A 6,200-nucleotide genomic window follows, 5' to 3' on the forward strand; every position below is an offset into this window, starting at 1 on the left:
CAATTCCTTTGGTACTTCCCTCCCCCGCTTTGTTTTGAGGTAGGGTCTTACTCTAGCCCAGGATGACCTGACACTCACTCTCTAGTCCCAGGCTGGCCTCAAACTCCTCCCTTTGCCTCTAAGGTGATGGGATTTAAGGCATGGGCCATCATGCCAGTCTGTTTCGTGCCATTTCTCATTTTAAGCCATGCTTCTAAAATTAAAAAGCTACTTTAGGATGTAATTTCATAGTCTCTGAAAGACAATTGATAATGTGTAAGAGTTACTAAATTTGTTGTAAATGCAGAGAATTAGGATCCAAATTTTCTAAATTTCTGTCTTCGATTTGAATGTGTCTACATCAGGAACTAAAAAAGTTACCAAAGTGATTTCACAAAAACACTAATGCTATTCCTGAGGGTGGCATTTTTATCTCTACATTGGGGCTTTTATAGAACTCTAGTGTCAAATGGGGCATGAACTAATTAACATTAACTAATATTTTCATTTTGCAGATGTTCTGTTAGTCCCCTGGAAAGCTAAAGGTGCCTTGTATCACACCCAGTCTGACAGCGGGGCAAGTGTCTTCATCTCCTTCCATCAGAGGAGGAAGCTCCCACTAGAGGGCTGGGCTAAGGTTTGGGGGTGCCCAGAATACCGGGAGGGTGAGAACCGAAGGCTCAGTCAGCAGCTGGTGAGATGGTAAATGCAGCATGTCGTGTGGCTCATGGTGCACAGAGCAGTGTCTCAGGAACGTAGTGCATGCACATGGTTGGATGCAGAGGGAAGAACAGGGGCTGGTCACAGTGCAGGGAAAGAGGAAATGATAGATGGATTGGAGTGTGTGCTTTACTTCCCACATGGCATCAAAACTTATTTTCAGTCACCTGGGTATGTCCTTGGCACTTATGTGGTGGAATTCATATTATATTACTAGAAAACGAGCAAAGCTTGAATTGTCAGACCACCTCTTAAAGGGAGACTGCTGGAGCTTGGCCTATAAGCACAAGTGTTGAATAAATAGCAGTGAGGGTGTAGGTAAGAGAATACATGCCTTGTGCATATGCTGAGGTAAGCAGAGAGCAGGGGCACGCATGAGCATGTCAGTGAGAGAGGTGGAATGTCCACATGTAGTAGACCCTTCGTCCACATAGCTACACAAACACTCCAGATTCCCCTGGAAGAGTGCCTACATTTTCACTACAGAGTAGAGACTGGAGTTCATTGCCCAACCATATGTTACTTAGAAGATGATGAAATTTACCCCAAATTAACTCAGCCCCAAATTCCTGTTTGAAAAGTGAATAACGAGGCCCATTGCTTTTTACAGAGAACCCTGATGAGTTTCAAGAATGTTCCCCATTTCCTTATTTTATCACTTTGAGACAGGATCTCCTGTAGCCCAGGCTGGTCTTGAGTTTCTTATGTAGCCTAGGATAACCTTGGACTTCTAAACCTGCTGCTTCTACTTTCTGAGTGCTGGGATATAGGGGTGCACCACCACACAGTTTATGCCGTGCTAGGGATTCAGCCCAGGGCTTCTTGCATGCCAGGCAAGCACTCTACTACGAAGAAACACCCCGACCCTTCCTCTTTGATTGACACAGAAAACTGTCCCCATTATGAATATTTTGATATGTGTATATACTATATAATGTTCAAGTCCAGAATTATTCTCTTGCCTGGTTTACTTTCACAAAAATTGTTTGGGATATGCAGATACCTGCAGCTGTCTGGCTAGGCAGGGTGCGGCCCTGCTCCACCTCCCTTAGCCTGCCCCGTGAGGGGCCCATCTGAACTTCTTCCTCTCAATTCCTGTGTAACTTCTTCCACGCAACTCCTGTGTAACTTCTTGCTCTGATATCCTTAGTGACTCTAGAAAAGGCAATATGGTTATTAATATATGACTTATGCTGATAAGCTTCTGAGGACAGATAGCATGTCTGTGTGAGCTAGGGTAGCACTGCTGAATTTTAAAGGCTGGAAACAATAGTGGGCATCTTTTTTTTTTTTTTAAAAAATTGTTGTTGTTATATTTATTTCTTTATTTCTATAAGTGCGTGAGACAGACAAAGAAGCAGATACAGAGAGGGAGAGAGAATGGGCACGCCAGGGCCTCCAGCCACTGCAAATGAATTCTAGACATGTGCACCCCCTTGTGCATCTGGCTAACGTGGGTCCTGGGGAATCAAGCCTCGAACCAGCGTCCTTAGGCTTCACAGCCAAGTGCTTAACTGCTAAGCCATCTCTCCAGCCCCCCCTTTTTTAAAAAATATTTTTTGTTGTTATTTTTATTTATTTATTCATTTGAGAGTGACAGACAGAGAGAGAAAGGGGCAGATAGAGAGAGGGAGAGAGAATGGGAACAGAGGACATCTTGATGAGTGTTATAGCAGACAAGATAGCAGGATGCTTTGCCATACCCAGTTTAGCTGGAGCATTCTTCCACTGTGCTGTTACCACCTGTTTGAACTGCCCTGCAGGTAAGAGCTCTGTGCTACTCTCCTTGGAGTATGCTTCCACCCTTTCTTCCCTTTATCTTGCCCTTCCATTAAAATTCCTTCAGACATTGATCTAAACACCCCTGAGATTATTTGGCCCTGCACAGGGCTCTGGGAATAGCACAATCTTTAGCTTCCTGGGATATCAGCACCATGAAATCATCATGGGTGCTGACTGTATCCTCCACTTTCTCTGCTCCCCCCAGCAAATGTCAATGGGCACCTGCTACATTGGCGCTCCTTGTGAAATGAATGAAAGCTGGTACCACTAGATCCTGGCATTCTTTGTTGAACCCTCAGTGGAGGTCTCACTGGTAAGGTCCTTCACAAGGTCACCTCACCTGCATAGTAGGTTAGATACCAGAGCACAAAGTGACTCTTGGTATTGCTCAGCGATATTGACTCCCAGAGTAGCTATGACTAAGTGGGGAAACTAGAGAGGTTGGATGAGCAGACTGGCAGTTGTGCTTGCCAGCTCCTGGGCTCTCCTGGTCACGGGGACCCAGCAGGGGTTCTCCTAGTGCATAGAATAGAAGATAGCCCTGTCTCCTAAGAGTGAGGATTGCTTCTTGGAGCAAGAAATTGAAGCCACCTATTCTTTGTTCTCCAGAGCAAACTGCTGCTCCAGGTGTGGGGTAGGGAAAGGGGACTAAATCTTGAAAAGTGAAGATGAGAGTTGCATTAGAAGTTCAGATCTACTTTCTGGAACATGCATTAGTCAAGCCCTTCACCTTGTAGATGGGTCCTATGTCCCTGTACCCACAGGCCATGCATGTGGTTGGATGCCTTACAATATGCTGTATTCATCTTTTCATGTTTCTACCCCCACCCTCCCACCCCCACAACAGCCTGAGCATCCCGATGTGGGAGACGTGTCTTGTTCATCTTTAGCTTTCCCAGGGCTTAGCACAGCTAAGGAGGTTCATGCTAGGGGTTGGAAATCAATGTAGTGGAAGAGCCTCTGACTGCTCATTGCCTTTCATCTTCTCCTTCTCTCTGTTTAAGACCAGCTTCCCTCCAATCCATCTGTTGTCATTCAGGCGAAGAGCGTAGCAGGAATCAAGATCAGAAACCTCTTACTCCAGCTCTAAAGCTGGTACTGCCAGGATGGGGCTTCACCAGCAGTTCTCGGAGCCCATGAGCATCTGTCTGCATCACAGGAGTGCTGATTGAAACACAGATGACTGGGCTCAGCACTGGCATGTCTATAAGTTCTTCAGAGTTATTTCTAAGTTCCAGGGAATGCTTTCAGGAGCAACTGCTAGGAGGCATCACCATTGTCACAGATGTGGCTATGCTAACTGGGAGTGCAGTGCCTGTGTCCCTTCTTGACAACAGCAGCAGATCAGCCACTTTTAGGGGTAGAAAAACAAACACACGCACACACACTCACACTGTCCTCAGTTTCTGCAGGAAACTGGATCCAGAAACTCTGCCTCTACCTAAAATCCACAGACACTCAAGTATCTGATAACAAATGCTTTCATATTTGCATATAACCTACGCACCTTATAGGCACTTTAAGCCATGTGTAGATTACTTATGACAACTGATACAATATAAGCATGAAATTGACAGTTAATAAGACTTAGAGAATAATGACAAGAAAGAGTCTGCATGTGCTTAGTGACTGATTGGGAACTTGATTTACACTTTTGATTTGTGGCTGGTTGAAACCATGGATGTAGTACCCACAGAGATAGAGGACCAACAGTATCTCATATATAAGAGGGTTTTGTCACTAGAACTTAGGGCTGCCACTGGATTTGAAGTTATACTGAATTCCAACTCAGCTGTGATGACTTCCTAGCTCTGTGACCATGACTACAACATTATACCTCTCTAGACAGGCCTTTGTAAATGGGAATAAAGATGCATGCTTCAGAGCATGGCTGTGAGGGCTGAGTGCTTCTGCTGCAAGTTACTGCTTCATGACTGACTGAGTATAGCCTCAGCTGGAAACTACGGATTGGTATATTGGTGCTTCTGTTATGGGAAACAGCACAAGGAAAAAGTGGATGCCATGGATTGAGTGAGGCAAATGAGGCAAATGTCCTGGGAGGCTATAGACACATTCATCTCGCTACTGCAGACAGATCATGGATAATGGATGGAGGAATGATCTGTACTTTTCTTAGAAATTCTCCAGGGCTTATCATTTAAGTGGGCCACAACACTGCTTAGCAACTGACTTTATACTTTAAGAGGCCGACACACATTTGAGCTTGAAAGTGAGGAGTTAACACGTACACCTACCACCATGACCGCAGCAGCATGAAGCATGGGCTCCTTTTCATTACAGTAATAGTGACAGTTCTTCTATTTACCAGGCTATGATCAGCTGTGTAGCCTCAGGAAAGGCCTTTATCTTCTATAGATGTCTTCCTCTCATGTGAAAGGGATACTTACAATATGACTGGCAGAATCCAATGAGAGCTACCTATTAAGCTCTTGGGACAACTACCTCACACATAGTGAATACTCAGTGACTATCATTTATTTTTCAGCAATATTATAGAGGCCACTGTTGTGTTCTCTAAATACCACAGTACTATAGGTTTAAAGGAGTTAATTACAAAAAAGAGTCTATACTTTTTTCAAGTAACATTTCTGAAGTCCACAGCTGGACACAGTCTGGGCCCAGTGAGCTCATAACCTACAGTGAACTTTATCACCTAATGCTAGTGATTGTCATTCATATGGAGAATGAACAAGTCAGTTTAATAAATAGTAAGGTAAGAGATTAGCCCAAAATATGTTGCTTTTAGACATTTTAGTTTGATTAATGTGTTTCAAAAACTAATTTATATTCATATAATGCATCCATTATAAAATATGTGGTGGTATGGAGATTTGTATGAGTATGGGAATTTAAAAAATTTAGGGTTTATAAATGGTTTGGAACAGGTTGCAGAAACATCATCTGCTGCTCTTTTTAATATTTCTTGAGCATGCTATGACACATCCTGAAATAATTTGCTTTGGAAAAAACACTGCTTTCCTCTCTCTGTCTTTCCCACTCCAAAATGTAACTGTAAATATTACTTTGATGCATGTAATTGCTTCAGTCCTCTTCACTGGAAGGAAGGCTTCTAACCCTTCCATTTCTAATCTCTTACTTTTGTCAAGAAGTAAGAAAAACAGACTTAAAATGCATTATTCAAATGTATTTAATGTAAACATTAAATAAGTCTGAGAACAGCTACAAATTTTCCTTTCCTTAAAATGGTTTTGAAAACTTATATGTGTATTCTGCCTTGCAGGCCTCTGCGTAGGGGAAGTGCTTATTCTAGCATGGTTTAGGATCCAGGATGGCTGACAGTGTGGCACCGAGTGAGACAGGGAGGATGCATGGCACACTGATGGGAACTAAGTTGCAATGCCAAGATGGGTGATATTCATGGAGGTCTTTGAGTCCTGCTAGGAACAGAGGCTACCCCAGGAGAACTTGGTGGGGAGTCTTACAGAGTGTGGGGAATCTCCAGGAGGCTGCTTGAGTTTCAAACTCCTGTTCTGTCTTGTCTTCTGATTTGTGAGACTGTGAGTGGGACTGTAGCTGGATCCCCCATCTATTCCACCAGTTATCCCACGACAGAGAGACTGATGTCTGCCCACAGTGTCTCTCTTGAGCTGTTAGAGGCCTAGGTAGGTAGTAGAAGTGGTCCCAGATTTGCAAAGCTGCAAACGCTGGGCCCTGCAGCCCAAGTCAGTACCACACAC

The sequence above is a fragment of the Jaculus jaculus genome, chromosome 14 (genome assembly GCF_020740685.1).
Source record: "Jaculus jaculus isolate mJacJac1 chromosome 14, mJacJac1.mat.Y.cur, whole genome shotgun sequence".
NCBI lineage: Eukaryota > Metazoa > Chordata > Mammalia > Rodentia > Dipodidae > Jaculus > Jaculus jaculus.